At 38.7% G+C, this 16,704-nt stretch overlaps 1 protein-coding gene across 1 annotated transcript in view; it reads left to right on the top strand.

The window, feature by feature from the left end:
* EYA1 (EYA transcriptional coactivator and phosphatase 1) overlaps nt 1–16,704 on the top strand; it is a 211,890-nt gene that overhangs the window by 37,156 nt on the left and 158,030 nt on the right. The gene's annotated exons all lie outside the window — the stretch shown is intronic.

Here is a 16,704-nt window from a genome sequence, read left to right as displayed (position 1 = left end):
AGACTCAATCCCCAGTGGGGGGTGTGCAGGAGGCAGCCGATCAATGAATCTCTTTGATCATTGATGTTTCTCTCTTTCCATCTCCCTTCCTCTCTGCTACCAATAAAAATATATATTTTTTAAAAAGAACACATTAAAGAGGCAGTTAAATTCCACAGTACATTTTTTTCAGTTTTATTCTCCTTCCTTCCTTCCCAGAGGTGACAACTATTCTGAATTTGGTGTTCCTTACTTCCCCTTTTGTCCTTATATTTTCACTGAAATCTGTATCAGATTTTTTTGTACACAATTCATATTATTGCATGTTATACAGCTTAAGAAAAAAAATACCCTATAATCTGATATTATCATTAAACTTGCTTTATTGCTTCAAGTATATGTATATATGTATATTTACTCTCTGTAGCTCTAGGTCATTGATTTTACTACCATAGAGCAGAGAATATACCACAGTTTTAAAATAGATTCTCCTGGTGATGGAAATGTAAGTTGTTTCCTCTTTTTAAATGTTTTAAAAATAGCCGTGGCCTAGTTGCTCAGTTGGATGGAGCTTTGTCCTGTACACCAAAAGGTTGCAAGTTTGATTCTCAGTCAGGCACCTAGGTAGAGGGTTCAATCCCAGATTGGGGTACATACAGGAGGCAACTGATCCATGTTTCTCTATCATAGTGATGTTTCTCTCTCTCTCTCTCTCTCTCTCTCTCTCTCTCTCTCTCTCTCTCTCTCTCTCTCTCCTTTCCTCTCTCTCCAAAATCAATAAAAACATATCCTCAGGTGAGGATTAACTTTTTAAATATTTGAAACAATATTGTGGTGGATGTTTTTTGTGTGCATTTTTCTTTACGCTCATGTATAGGAGTTTCTCAAGAAATATGCCTGGAAATGAAATTGCTGGATGTGAGGGTATTGGGTATAGCTTTTCCTACCCCTAACAGCAGCGGATACGAATTTCTCTTGCTCCCATTTTGGCAACTTTTGGAATTGGCAGAATTTAGAATTTTGGTTGAGCTTGGAATGAAATGATATGCCATTTTAATTTGTGTTTTCTTAAATAAGTTACAACTTTAAAATTGGCTATGCATTTTAAAAAGGTGCTCTTAGAAAGCAATGTAACTAAGATTATCGTATATTATAACTGTTCTATGGGAGAGAAGTTACTTAAGCAACAGCGCAACCTCCCCTTAAAATTGTGGCATTATAATATTTTTAAATGAAGGTAACATTGGTTCATAACATTATACAAAGCATTAGAATTTTTAAAAATCACAATAGCCCATTCTTTTTTATCTGCCATGCCATATCCACGTAGTTTTGTCGTTCTTCCAACATGTGGACTGATGCAAATTTTCTACTCTTCTAGTACTAAGAATTAAAATGACGCCTCTACTCTAGCATCTGCTTGAGAGCCTAGAAATTTACATGTTTTCTATACGATGTAAGTTTCCTCTGTACTGTGACCTAACACACAGATTGAGGCAGGGAACTGCTGAATTTAGAAAGTATAGGTCCACCAAATCATAGAATTCTGACCAAGATAACCTTGGAGTTGCATAGTCTGAGTTCATGAGTCATCAGAGCAAATGTGTGTCTAGATTTATCTAGTTTGACTCCTTCTGCTATGTAGATCCCTTATTTTATCACCAACTCTGCCTTATTTTATGCAGTGACTGAAGAAACAAGGATATACATCCTTTACTAGTAAAGGAGAAAATGCCATGCCCTTCAGAACATAAACATTGCTTATCTGTTTCCTATTAATGCAAACCTTTGAAGGAGATAAATTGCAACTTTAAAGAATTAGAGACTCTTGTAGGATAAAATAATATCGTGTGCTGAAATACATGCGAAGTGAATATAAAATTAAATTTAATATATTTAAAATGTGGATACTTTACCTCCGGTATACCTTTAACCACTGGGACACAGTTGGTATATTTGATCTTTTAAATTTAATTTACTTCTGTTAAGCTAGGGAACCTTGAAATATATTTTACTCACAAATTTGTGTATATTTTAGCGACCTGTAATGCAAAGTAATTCAATATTCCACATAATAATTTGTTACCACTGTTTAAGTACTATTTCAATTCAGTATAACATAATTTAAATTATGAAAATAAAGTTTTTGTCTACTTTCATCTGGTTTTGATTTCTTCATTTTTGTTATAAGAGCCCTTCATAAATATTATGTAATTCATCTGCTGCTCTGCTAAACTGTCTAGCTTTACTCTAACAAATGGAAGATCAGACGGTAGCCTTAATATATGCGTTCTGTTTCTTCTCATCTTGTATGTCATTAGTAAAAATAAGGATGGTTGTGATGTATAATGAAAATGTAGATTCATAACATGATTAACTTGATGTAAAACAAATTTTAAAGTGCCCCGGGCTTTAAAGACATTACGCTGGATCTGTGCCCATGTTGTGTATACAAAGTGCTTTTTATATTATAAGGGACTAGAACCAACCTGTTAACTGAAATACCCATAAATCCCCAAATGACACATGGAGGGAGACAATTACAAATGGTGTCTGCACACCGGAGCATGTGTGGTGGGCGCAGTGTGGGTGCGCGTGCGTGCACATGTGTGCGCACATGTGAGTGTGTGTGTGCAGGGAGAGCATGTCGGAATATTTTTACGTTCCTCTAGGAAGGAAGGAAATCTTCAAAGCACTTTTAGAATCAGAGTGCTAACATGTCTGCTCAACTGGTACAATGCAGACCCTGGCTTTAGAGATAATGCTATCAGGATAAATTTCACAAAAGATGATCATTCTATGGCAGTAAAACAAAGTTGACCTTAGTCCTGATGAAAACGAATTCTAGTCTCTTGTTGTCTTTCAAAAACCCCCAAATCTTGCAATCGCGTTGCTCCTAAGTCTTTGTTTGCATGAGCCTTGTCCCAGGCCTCCCCTGGCCCCTTGTTTATTCTCCTCCTTCTCTTTCTCCCAGTTTCCCCAACACCCCCTGTGCTCCTTTTCCAGGCGAGTGCAGCGGAAGGAAGTTTTATCTCACATTGGCATGGAGAACACTTGAGCCTGCTTGTAGACACGGGTGAAGGGGTTGGTGGTTAACGCAGAAACCCTTTTCACAAACGTTCTTTCCTTCTTTGTTTGTTCCATTGGAATTTCTCTCAAGATACACCATGGCCTTCCCAGCCAGTGTGACTCAGTGGTTGAGCATCACCCATGAACCAAGAGGTCACTGGTTTGATTCCCAGTCAGGGCACATGCCCAGATTACAGCCTGAATCCCCAGTAGGGGTGCAGGAGGCAGCCAATCAATGATTGAACATTGGCCCTCAGACTGAAGAGTCCAGGGTTAGATTCCAATCAAGGGCACATACCTCGGTTGCAGATTGCAGGCTTGATCTCCAGCCCAGGTTGGGACACGTATGGGAGGCAACCAATGAGTTGCGACATGTATGGGAGGCAACCAATGAATGTGTCTTACATAGATGTTTCTCTCTCTCTCTCTCTCTGCCTCTGTCTCTGTCTCTTCCCCTTCTTTCCACTCTATCTAAAAATCAATGGAAAAAATATACTCTGGTGAGGATTAACAAAATAAATAAATAAATAAAATCAATAAAAACATCTTTTTTTTGAAGAAGAAAAAAAAAAAAGATACACCATGGCCCTAATTCATTTCCTTTTATTTTGGTATGTAACTGAAAGTTTCAAGGACATTTCAAATGTTGGGGACAACATGAATACAGGCATCTTGAGAAAAATCTTGACTGTCCAGGGAACTACAGGCAGTTTGAAGCTAGAGCTTCAAGAGCAAGCAGATGGTCCTGAGGGCTGAACTAGCAAGGTGGATGGCATCTGGACCACAGAGAGCCTTGCGAGCTGTTTTATGGCTTCAGTCTTTAATCTTTCACTATGGAGTGGGAGCCGCTAAATGATCTGAAGCCCCGCGGCGTTATCATTAGCATTGCAGTGCATGAAGCCCACGCTTGCTGCAGAGCGAACTGAAGAGAAGGCTGGAGGCGGGGTGGTAGGGGGTGGGGTGGGGGTGCAGCTGGGCTGCCTGAGCTGGGCAGTGGAAATAAGACGAGACAGAGGCGCTGTGTGCAGGGATATGTAAAGGTGGCATCTGCTGGACTTGGCATTGGATTTGGATGTGAAGGAAACCTTTAGACTTTCAGCTTGAGCTATGGTTGTGCCCCAAGTGAAACAGAGAACTGGAGAAGCAGGTATGGGGCTCGGAATAGGAGGTTACTCTGGTAAAGATCGGATTGGAAATGTTCCTGAGACAGCTGGCTCGTCACAGGAAAGAGGGAGGGGTACAATTGCTGGAGCGGTGAGGCCCAGGTCGTGCCCAGCTGAACTCTGATGGACACAAGGGGCTGGAAATGCCCAGCACAGGGAACAGCGCAGGTTTGGGAACGACTGTGTCTCTGAGTGGCTGGAAGGAAGGAGGACAATCAGCAGGTCAGGACTTCAGGCTGGAGGAGGAGGCTTGTGCCGGATCGTCCAGGGCCATTGTGATCAGCTGACAAGTTTGAACTTCACTCTAAAATCCATAGAGGATTTTAAAATGAGAGATATGATCCGATTCATATTTTATAAAGGCAGCCGGACAGTGTGGGTAGATGAGGGGTTTAGATGAGGTTTGGAGCTCAGATGTTGTCTGTTAGGACAGTGCTATTAGAGTTATCACAACTCACATTTTCAAAGTTGATTTTATTTTCCACATCCAGTTGCCTCCTGCTTCCAAGCACATGGTAGCAAAACAACAGCAAAAATGTTTAAACATGACAATTTCAGGGCAATGCAATTAAGACTTGGTGGTTTTAGATGCTCCGGCCGGCCCTCCCTTACTCCCCCTGCTCCCTGGGGTGCACTCAGTGCCCGGGGCACATTCGTGTGCCATCCTTCCCTGCAGGTGTGGCTCTCACATCCCAGGTACCTGTGCTGTGCTGACTGCTGCCCTTGGCCCACATGCAGCTCTGTGAACCCTGCCTGGCGGCAGGCACAGGTGCACTGGTCAGTGTGGTCCCGTCCAGCATCAGACTGGTCCCTGCCCTTCAAGTCCTTGGCCCTCACCAAGGCCTCCAGGCTCAAGTGACCCATTTGTAGCCTCTTCATTTTCACAAACAGCCTCTATCTACTTCGCTCATCAGGTTTCTTTCCACTTCTGTGTCTAACTTCCAGTTAACGTTCAACTATTTAGATCCTCGTTATTCAGGCTCTCTGTGTTTATGCCATGTTATTGCATGAGCAAGGGAGCAGAAAGGAGACGTGAAGGGAGATGAAAGTCAAATCAGTGGTGTTTATTGTTTATGTGGAGAGACTGGAGTCATCCTTAATTTCTTTCTTTGCTTCAAACCCACATCCAATCTACAAGTCCTACTGGTGGTTCTCACTCCAAAATAGGCCCTAAATAGGACTGCAGATCATCATGTGCCCATAGCACCTGATTCTAAATTACCCTCACTTCTCACCAGGACCACTGTGACAGCCCCCTACTTTACTGCCCTGCGCCTGTTCTTGCTCTCTGGCTGTCTGTCCTTTACACAGCAGCCAGAGTCATCTTGTTTACAAGTCAATCAGACTGTGTCACTTTGCTGCTCAGAAACAGAATAAAAACAAGCAAGCAGAAGACACCTCTAGCACCTTCCCTTTATACCTAGTCCCAGCTCTTCACCAAGTCTGCAGCGCCCGCGCTCCACACCCAGCCCTGGTCCTGCTCTTTCCTTTTTCTCTACCCTGCTTGCCAAACTTGATGCCTCTGAACTTCGTTTCTTTTGTGAAGACCACATTCTCCCTTCCCTCAATTTTTTACAAGTCTGTCACCTTTTCATCATTTGTGAAACTCATAAATGACACTTCTGCAAAGAAGCTTTTCTTGACAAGCTAATATGATGCCTACCAACTCCCCCATGACCCTTTCTACCAAATTTTACCTGAAATTTTTGTGCTACTTGTCAATAATTCTCTCTCTCTCTCTCTCTCTCTCTCTCTCTCTCTCTCTCTCTCTCTCTCTCAGAAAATTGTCTATTTTTTTGTTTTAATCAAAATTATATGTACATAATGTTAAAAGACAAATGATTCTATAACAATTACTCCATCTACACGCATGCTCTTTACAGCAAAAACATGTAGTATTCTATGACTCCTTTTAACAATGCAATTTCCTATTCTCCCCTGATTGTTTAAATGTCCTTTCCACAAGTTCAGATGTATCCACTATTTTTATTCTAGCCATTTTTTCATCTTGAAAACTGTCTCGGTGCCTTCTCACCTTCTCCAATCTGGAATGCCCTGCCTGGTGCAGAGCCCTCACACTAGAAATCCCCTGAACCACCAACACCAGGGATTAGAGTCTTCTCTCCTGTTTGATTTACTTATTTCATAAAGGAGGTTTGCCCCGAAATTTGGATGGGACACATCCTCTGTTAGCTTTCTGAGAAAGGATACTTGGGAAACACGTTTTTGAGACCTGACGTGTCTGCACATATCCTTAATTTTTTTACTTGTTATTAAGTTTGTCAGGGTACCAAATTCTAGGTTGAGAATTCGTTTTCCTTAAGGAATTTAAAGCAATTGCTCTGTTACCTTCTAGAAATACATGTCCTAATTAGGAAGCCTGAGGTCCTGAGCCATGCTTTGTGTCTTACCTGTTTTTTGTGTTTTTTTTTTTCGCTCTAGAAGAAACTTGTAGGAGCCACCCTTTTTCCAAGTCTTTAGAAACTTCTCAACAATGTTTGTTGGTGTGGGCCTCTTATAAAATCCATTTTGTTGAGCTCTTTCTATCTAAAAACTCATATCCTAGAAAACATTTTGGAATTATTTAATTAAGTTTTACCCTTGATTTTCTCTGCTCTCTTTCTGAAATTCCACTTATTTGATGTTGGACCACCATATTTTCTTACAGCTTTTTATTTTCTTATCATATTTTCTCTTTTCCCCCATTTTCCATCTCTTTTGCTAGTCTATTCTCTGGGAAACTTCCTCATTTCATTTTCCAAACCTTTCTAAATTAAATATTTCTGTTATCCTACTTTTAAAATATATGTATATATATATATATATATACACATTATATATATATAATGTATATATATATATATTGACTTCAGAGAGGAAGGGAGAGGGAGAGAGATAGAAACATCAATGATGAGAGAGATTGATTGGCTGCCTTCTGCATACCCGCCACTGGGAATCAAGCCGGCAACCCTGGCATGTGCCCTGGCCAGGAATTGAACCTGTGACCTCTTGGTTCCTGGGTCGATGCTCAATCACTGAGCCACACCGAGCTGGGCTATCCTACTCTTTATTTCTCATTGCTCTTTTTGTTGTTGGATGTTCCTCTTTTTAAAAACTCATATTGTTCTTTTCCAATCTTGTGTCATGGCTGCAGTATCTTATTTCTTGGGGATATTAATGAGAGTTTGTTTTTGCTTTTCTTGCTTTTGCCTAATCTCTGTTTCCAGCAAGTTGTTTTTCTTTGTTCAGAGGGTTTCTACACCCTTGACTGTTGGCTCATATGTAAGAGTGGGCACCTTAACATTGATTGACGTGTGAGGACTTCTAGACCCTGGTTTTTCCTGTGGGACGATTAGGCTGGTCCTTTCCTTGAGAGACACCGGATGTAAGTACCTTAAGTCTCTCCTCTTGGGCTGGTCACCATTCCTAACGAAGGTTCTCTGAAGCTCCTGCCTGGATAACTGGATCTGGCAGCTGGTATTCCAGGAATCCGAAGGGGGAACGTGTTTGGTGGAAGGAGCAGAGGCAGTTGTCCTAGAGGTCAGCCTTCAGCACTCAGCAAACGCACTCAACCTGTTTGAGTGTGATACCCCTTCCTCAACGCCTTCTGGGGCTTCTCCTTCAGTCTACATGTTTGAATGACTTTGTGGAGTAGTGAAAGGAACCTGATTCTTACACCAACCTGTACCCAGTCCTCCATTTTTTAAAGTCTTCCTTTTACTCCCATTTCCAGAATTACCTGGTACCACCCATTCCTAGAGGTGGGGAGCGGGGAGCTTTGCTGATGTCAGTTTGATCACCTTTTGGCTTTTTCAGATCTGCTAAATCAGTTACTAATGATTTGCCTGCTTTGTTTTTTTCACTTCCAAAATGTGTTACTGCTTTTTTTTATTACCTACCTTGTTTGTTCTTTGGGATTTATGCTTTTTTTTAAAAAAAAAATTATTTACAGCTGCTCTAGTGGGATGTATAGAAAAGGCAAAAATAAATGCCTCTGTTCAGTAGGCCATTTTAAAATTTATTGACACTCTTGAATGCACACATGCAAAGTGGGGATTCTGTCTGTCTTGCTTAGTCCTGCATCTCCTGCTGCCCACAATACCCGGAACGTGCTGGAGGTGAGTGACTCGCTGACACACCAACTAACTAGCTTGGTTAGTTGGATTTTTAAATAGCCCTAAAGCTGCACAATTTGAAAATGACAGTGTTGTGGCTACATCTATAATGAGATATTTCTGAAAGCAGGAGATGTGGGGTTTCTTTAAAGATACTTTCATTCAATTGAGTATCCTTTTAAATTGTTTTATTAACTGCTTTGGATTTTTGGTTAAGATTTAAAAGGGAAATATGAGTTGCTATAACAGAATACTTAAGGAGGAACATGATGGGTATAACTAAAGCACAGAGTATGACAGCTTTTTTATTTATTTGGTTGGTTGGGTTTTTTTTTTGTTGTTGTTGTTTTTTTACTCAGCCTTAACTTTTTATTCCATTATCCTGTCTCACTCAAGCACATACTCCACGCCAATACAGTAACTTCAGATCTCTTCTAATTTTTTAAATTTCCTTAGGGTTTGCTTAGTCCCTGTTGTCAGGATGGCAAATTCCTAGCACAGTTTCAATGGCTCCATTTGCTCTATAAAATTATTTTAAATGTTTTGAACATGAGAATGAAATTAACTCCCCTGTGATGATAATGCCCTAGCCAGTCCAACTTTAGAGTTCCCCATGGGGGCAAATACATGTAAGGAAAATAATGGAAAACAAAGAAGCAAAGGAAATTCAGGGAAGTCATTTTTCTTTCTCAAACCAGAGCCATGTTGCATCAAGTGGCCACGTGTGTGTGTGTGTGTGTGTGTGTGTGTGTGTTAATTTTAATGACATTTATTGAGCACCTGTTATATGTACCAAGCTGTGCAGAAACTAAAGCTGCCCTGACCTGTCTGAGCACTCATTCTATACTCACTTAATTAGATTGATTGAAAATTCAGTTTTCTGGTGCTATTTTACTATCCAGGAGAGCTTTACCATATCAGTGGGCATTTCCCTCCCACCCATGCCATTTTGGTAAGGTTTGTAACCTTCTTGCATCCATTTTATAGTTAGCCTGTTTTCAGATTACTCATTGAGAGTACTGTCTACATAGAATGATAACAATGGGCACAGAGAAACCCATGCCGAAGGTGGAATTAGAACTCAAATCTCTAGTGCATTTGTCTTAAAGGTCTAGTGCAGCCGTGGGCAAACTACGGCCCGCGGGCCGGATCCGGCCTGTTTGAAATGAATAAAACTAAAAAAAAAAAAAAGACCGTACCCTTTTATGTAATGATGTTTACTTTGAATTTATATTAGTTCACACAAACACTCCATGCTTTTGTTCCGGCCCTCCGGTCCAGTTTAAGAACCCATTGTGGCCCTCGAGTCAAAAAGTTTGCCCATCCCTGGTAGTGAGTAATACCCTTGACTATAGGTAGATTTTAATTATTCTACACATTTAAGAAAAAGGACAGCATTTAAACCCAGAACAGTGTTAGGAATAAAATCCCCCAAAAGTATAGAAAGATGGGAGAAGGAATTCATGGTCATCATATGCTTACTCAGGAAGGTCTTAATATGAAATATAATTTTAAACATTTTTTCCTTTTTATTACATTTATTGGGGTGATACTGGTTAACAAAATTATACAGGCTTCAGGTGCACAATTCCACAACACATCATCTTTACAGTGTATTGTGTGTTCACCACCCCAAGTCAAGTCTCTGTCCATCACCATTTATCCCTCCATACTCTCCTTCACCTCTCACTTCCCACTCCCCCACCCCGGCAGTCACCAACTGTAGTCCATGTCCATGAGTTTTTTCTCTTTTGTTTCTTTTTTGCTCAATCCCTTCCCCCAATCTTTTTTTTTTCTTCAAATATAGGTCATTTAAATATAGGTTAATTATTGGTTGGTAATAGATGTGACTTTGGGAAATTGTAAATACAAAACTTAGAGATGTGGGTTCTCTTTTCAAATAGTCTCAATAATTAATCATGATTTATTTATGGTGAGTAGGTCATTCTTTTTCTTTTTCATTTTTAAATGTATCAAATGCAGTGCCTCTCAAAAGAGATGGATATACTTGTAATGGTACTATAAATTTAACACATATCTAAAAACATTATCTTTTTCCTTTAGAATGTCTAAGTCAGAGATACACATTCTTTCCAAAAGACCTGGGACCTGGAGCTGGTTTCTGAGGATTGTCTTGAATAACTTCTTTCTTTTCTTCCACTTTGTTTCTGTCCTGCCGCTCCTTCACCTCCTCCTTACCCTCTCCAGGCACTCTGCTGGGGAGGAAGATCCCTGGCAGGCAAGGGCAGGCAGGAGGGGAATGGCTCTCCCAGGAGGCCAGAGCTAATGGGGGCTCCGCGGATCTGTCAGCAGGGCTTGTCAATGATGACTGTGCCATAGAGGTCCCTTCTACAGGCTCTCTGACCTCTTGGTAAACTATTTGTTTTCCCTTGTATTGATTAAAACACACACACACACACACACACACACGCACGCACACACACACACACACACATCAGCCTGTAACTCCCTATCAACCAGGGTGTTGTTTTTAAAAATCATACACATTTAAAATATTTTAATTCAGATAACTCAGATCCTTGACATTGTTTTACTCTGCAGTTCAGGTCAATCAGACTATTGATGATGTTAAAACAGAATCTCTAAAAGCAGCAGGGGATCTTTCCAGACTTTCTTTTCTTTCTTTCTTTCTTTTTTTTTTTTGAAAGAACATGAACCACAAATGTAAAAAATCGGTATAATACTCCAAATAGTAAACCATCCAAAATAAGAAATTCTTATTGAGAATCTGAAGACTGAAAGCTTTCATCTCTTATTCGCATTTTGACCATAAAAAAAGTCCTCTCGTTCAGTGTTTGAACAAACTGAAGCTATTGTTTTCCCTAGTATGGAGCGCAGAGTCTATTTTTCCCTTACTCTACAGCTTTCTAAAGTCAAATACAAGGACCCAAAGCAACTTGATCTCCTGCAAGTATGAATCTTTACAGTAGAGAGAAACCTCCAGGTTGTATACCTATTGACATTGCTTAATAAAAACATCTAGAATCGTGGTGCTTCTGGTTGTGTTTCCAATAGCAATGTGATTGCAGTGCACTGTGGATTAAGTTACCGAGCCTTTGAATGCTGACCTTCTGTCTAAAACAGCTTTAGAGGTTACTTCTCCCCCCCCCCCCCCAGCCCCCGATTGGGAGACTGGAGAGGGGGGGCGGGGAGTTAATGCTGCTTGAAGGAAGAAAAAAATTCTATAGGTTAATAGGTTTGGGTTTTTTATTTTCCCCCTTCTTGGCATTTCCTTTGTAAGAATAATAGAGCTTCTTGATTTGGAATACTTGAACTATACCTCCAAAAGCATAAGGAGGGTATTTTGTATGTAATTATTTCCTCTGTGAGCAAATCAAGTGTTTATGATGTAATAACTATGAGGATCAAAGCCTATCACACTGGGTAACTGAAATTAAGGAACACAAAAGGGAAGAAATGGACAGAACTGTGAAATGAGTTGTCCATATATTAGTAATTGCTTGTTGTGAACTCAGACCCTTAGCTTTTCCTTTTTATTATAAAGAAAAGAACTTAGGACTATTTATAATCCCTACTTTAGGAAGGAAGTTCACCTTTTTAAATAACTAATGAGAGAAAAATTATATCTCCTGATTTGATCATTTCAAGTTTAAGGATTCATCACAATTTTTTCCCTGTTGATGATTTTATGTATTTTTATTTTTGAATCTGCAAATTAACTTGCAAATGTGTTTGTGAGTAATCAGATATCATATAGTGCTGATGTCTGTTCTATATTAAATATATCATTTCTATATATCATCTCAATATATCACACACCTTTCAGGGTTCATTAACTTTATTGAGTGTCACCTTGCTCCAAAATGATGATACAACCCGGGCACACTGATGTCCCAAGGCTCCATCTGCCATTTGGTGGTCACTTTGATGGCGCTAGATAAATGAGGCTGATTCCAGAACAAATAATAGGTGGGAGGGGAGAGACATATTTTTTTAATAACAGGATTAAAAGAGATAAACGGTGACATTATTTGTTAAACTAAATGAATAAAGGATATAAAATGCCCAGCACAGTGCCTGGCACACAGTACACACGCAATACATGCTAACCCCCTTCCTCTTCCATGAGAGAGGCACTATTTCTGATGAATTTAAAAACTGTGAACTCAGCTGTCACGAAACCTGGAAAACACAAAGCAAAATTCCAGATCCTCTTACATGTATCGGGAGGTGCTGACAAGGTCGGGTTTGCCCATGGCTCAGAAGGAGAAAAGGCTGAAGAGGAGACAACCTGGATTTTCTAGGTTGCTTCATGTCAACAGAAATCCATCTTCCCGTGTGAGAAAGGAAAACAGCATATTGCTGAGATGAAGCATATGCTTCCAAGACCAATTATTTACATATTTTTGGCAGAAGGTAGAAAAAATAACTCTGTTTGCCATCTTAGAAAAAGCAGTGGATTTTAAAATAGAAAACCTGATGTCATATTTTTTTAAAGTATCTCTATCAACCTATTCTCATTTTCTTTTAAAAGATTTTAGAGAGAGGAAGGGGTGAGAGAGAGGGAAACATCGATGTGAGAGAGACACATTGATATCCCCCTCCCCCTGCACACTCCCCCAACCATTCCCAACCATTCTCTTTTCTTAAAAATGTACTACTGCCCTGGTTATCATTATTAGTTTCAAGAAGTTCTGCTCCAAGTTTCTATTAAGAATAATATTTTTTTATAAAAAACATCCTATAGGCAGTCATTACTACATATGATAACAAGTATTCCACCCTATATAAATAAATGGTTATTATCCATATGTAATAACCAATGTGCTTATTAAGGGGACAGGAAATAGGTCATATTTCCACATTGTGTTGGTATAAAGACTATAATATTTATTAAAATAATTTTCTGTGCTACAGTGAATAGCTAGTAATTGCCTTCTTAAATGTACTGTTAAACACTATTCATGTCGGAGTTTGAATGGAAAACATTTAGCAAAATACTGGTAGACATTCAGTTTGGTGGATTTCATATCATTCTTAAAATAAATAGAGGATGTTTTACTTGGTGGTGTTTCAGCAGAAGGCTTCTGGGAGCAGGGCCCTCACTGTAGGTCTCGTGCCAGTGGGGAAAGAGTAGGTCATGGAAGTGACCGCTCCAAATGCCAGCGAGGATCATCATGTCGGCCATCTGGACACGGTTCCAGGGCTCCAGAAAAAAGCCCAAAGTGCAGGGCATGGCAGGAGCCGCGGGAAAAGACAGCGATCTGGAGGCGGAGGACTAGAAGTAGAGCATTTTGGAATACTCTATTCGCCGTTCCACTTTGAATGTTGGTAAAATGTTGAATGCTTGCAGATATTATTGATTTTCATGACATAGAAGAAAAAAATCACTAGGATTTTGCTTTTGAAGAAAGAGCACTGGTCTTGAAGTGCTAATGATATTTTGTAACTTACTCTCCCATTATTCTCGAGAAATAATCTCCTAAGAATGGTGGGAGCAGAGAGATAAGGGATGGTTTACATTGGACCAGGTAATCGCTTAATTAAAAAATGATTGAAAGGTAAATACAAATAGGAGGGAAATGACCTCTGAGAGCATCTTTTATTGGAATCTCCACAACTGCTTAAGAACTGTCTTACTGTTAACTGGAATGGAAGAGGGAAAGAGACATTTGAGTTTTGTCCTTCCTTTTCTCAGTGTTTGTTATATTTACTTGGATTAATCAACTGCTTATTCGTGTAGTTTTTGAAAAGTTCCAAGTTACCTTTTTTGATTGTTCTAATGAATCCCTTACATCTGCTCTTGCATTTTTAAAAACCAGGGGCATTTGTTTATTTTTGCAATCATGCCTCTATTTAAAATTCTCTGTTAATTGGGAAGCACTAACAATTTCTATCAAAATTGCAGACTTCTACATAAACAGGCATTTACCTAGGTCCTAGGCAACAGCTTGCTCTGTAAGATAAAACCTATTTGGAGACACAGTATAGGAAAGATATTGTCCCTTTGAAGGTATTCAAACATTTCATTACAGCTGATTATTTCAAGTATTTTCCTTTTCCAGATAAAAATTATATATATATACACAATTTTGTTCTATGAAGGAAAATCATATTAGAAAATATTTTACTCCTAGTCATATGTGTTGAAATTTCTGTAGGAAATATCAAATAGTAATGTTTCCTACCAATATCTGTCTTTACTAATAGTAAAATTTCAGCAAATTTTTCTAATTTCTGTTGTGATATATATGATTTTATTTAGGGAACACCTTGGTCCTTAAAGTTGGTTGTTAAGTATGTAATTCTAGTTGGTGGAAATTTAGAAATAGGAAGTTAACAGTAAACCACAAGTTGGGTCTTTTTAGTAATGGCTTACATTTTGGCTAGTTATCAGAGAATATGTTGGATGTAAGTTGTATGGTAATTATTGCATATTTGATATCCAAAGCAGTAACCAGACAATCTGTGGATGAGCATGTAATCATTTTTAATCCATCTCATTCTGATTTAGGAAAGGAAACCAGTTAAAAGTGCTATATATGCACATGGATATTTCTTTTAGCCAACGACTATGCTCTTTGCTACATAATTATGTCGCATGACCTATAGCATGTCAATTAGGGGTCACCTTATGTTCATGCTTTTCATAATGTTTTTCATAATTATATGCATCATTGCTTTAATAGTATCCTGTGTTATATAAATAAAATTGAATTTCAATATAAAAACTAATGTATAAATCTGATTATAATGTAGGCAATTATATACAAAAGTCAGGTACTTTACATTATATCCTTGCAGTACTGACTTCATACAGTGAGTATCTTTTGGATTTGCCAATACAGCCTTTCATGGATCAGAATGATAATATTTTACCCTTTTACATGGATAATAATTTTTAAATTAAGGGAAGCATAGTTATAATAGCTTACTGTAAAGTTTCAAGCAGGGTTGAATTTTCCAACCAGGACTTCAAATTTGGGGTTTTATGGAGCTTAGAAATAAATATGATAGCAAAAGCAGTCATTGTTTGATATCATAGATTGAATCAATGTAACATTACATTTTACTCATGGCTCTAGAAACCTCCATTAAGTGCCGTATTTTATTTTCTGTGTATTGAATAACTGATACTTCTGGTCTGAGAAAGTGCTGTAGTTGTAACGTCATTCTATTTCTGCCGCATATATGCACGATCCAATAGCAATCAACTGATTTTTGACCTGCCTTCCCAAATATGGTAGATGACTAGCCCATGATTACTTGCCGCTACCATACAAAATGAAATCCTAGGTGAGTGTGCAGTTTAAGCTCTCTTTTTGGAGGAATTCAGATTGGCATCCTTTCTGGGGAAAGAAGAGGGAAGTCTATATTGAATTTTGATCACTAGAAGCTTTTTGTTTTGTTTGCATCAGAATGGTGCTTTCATTTACAAATTAGCAAAGGAAAGGTAAGACTGGATCTATCTGCTTTATTAATTTGTGGTCTGAAAACATATTATAAAATCATTGAAGAAGTTACTGTGATTTTTTAAATGTTTTTTTTTTTATATCAAGATGAGAACCTTAAGGAAAAAGGTCCTTCTTATTACTAATAAGAGGACAAATACATAGAACAGTATTATTGGTCCTGACAAAACAGTTTTAAGGGCAATCCAGTGGGTATAAAGATTTTATTTTAGAGTACAAAATTGGTTTTGATGAGTGAGGAGTATCAAAAATAAACACTGGTGTTTGAACTGTGGCATGGGGCTGGCACGTAAAATTAGAATAGTCACATAAGTGATGCCTTCTTTAAATATTTGAGATCAATATAATGGTTAAGTCATCAATCTTAACAACTAAAGCCATTTATTTGCCTAAAACATGATGGTGACTAAGTATCTTAAACTGGACCTGTAATTTAGTCATAATCTGAATGGCTCAACCCTCGTAGTATAGATTTTCATGCATAGATTGAGTTTAGTTCTAATTTTTTTTAAAGAAGTGACCGTAAAGAGTTCTAGGTAAAACAACACATCTTTCCCCAAAAATCATTTAAAAATACTAACAACGCAATATTACCTGGTTCATACCCACAAAAGTAGTTCAGGTAAAACTCATCATCCCAGAGAACTTTGCAGAATCACGCTCAGGCTTCCATTGTTAAACTCATAATAGCTTACACGTTTGCTTACCCACCCCCACCCCTCCACCCCCTTGATGTACTTAATATGGAAACGGCCATTCTCCTTTTTTTTTTTTTTATATTTTCCCCAGACCTGTCAGTTGTTACATTTAGAAAACAGCATTTGAAAAGCATCACTTCCCCAAGTTTCAGGGCCTGAAAAAAAAAAAAAGTTTTGGAAAAGTATAAAAGATAACGCGTAACGACTCCCCAACGCTCGTAATTGG

This window comes from Myotis myotis, unplaced genomic scaffold (genome assembly GCF_014108235.1).
Source record: "Myotis myotis isolate mMyoMyo1 unplaced genomic scaffold, mMyoMyo1.p scaffold_m19_p_16, whole genome shotgun sequence".
NCBI classification, from domain to species: Eukaryota; Metazoa; Chordata; class Mammalia; order Chiroptera; family Vespertilionidae; genus Myotis; species Myotis myotis.
The sequence above is the reverse complement of the archived record's forward strand: the minus strand, read 5'-3'. Positions and strand labels throughout refer to the sequence as shown.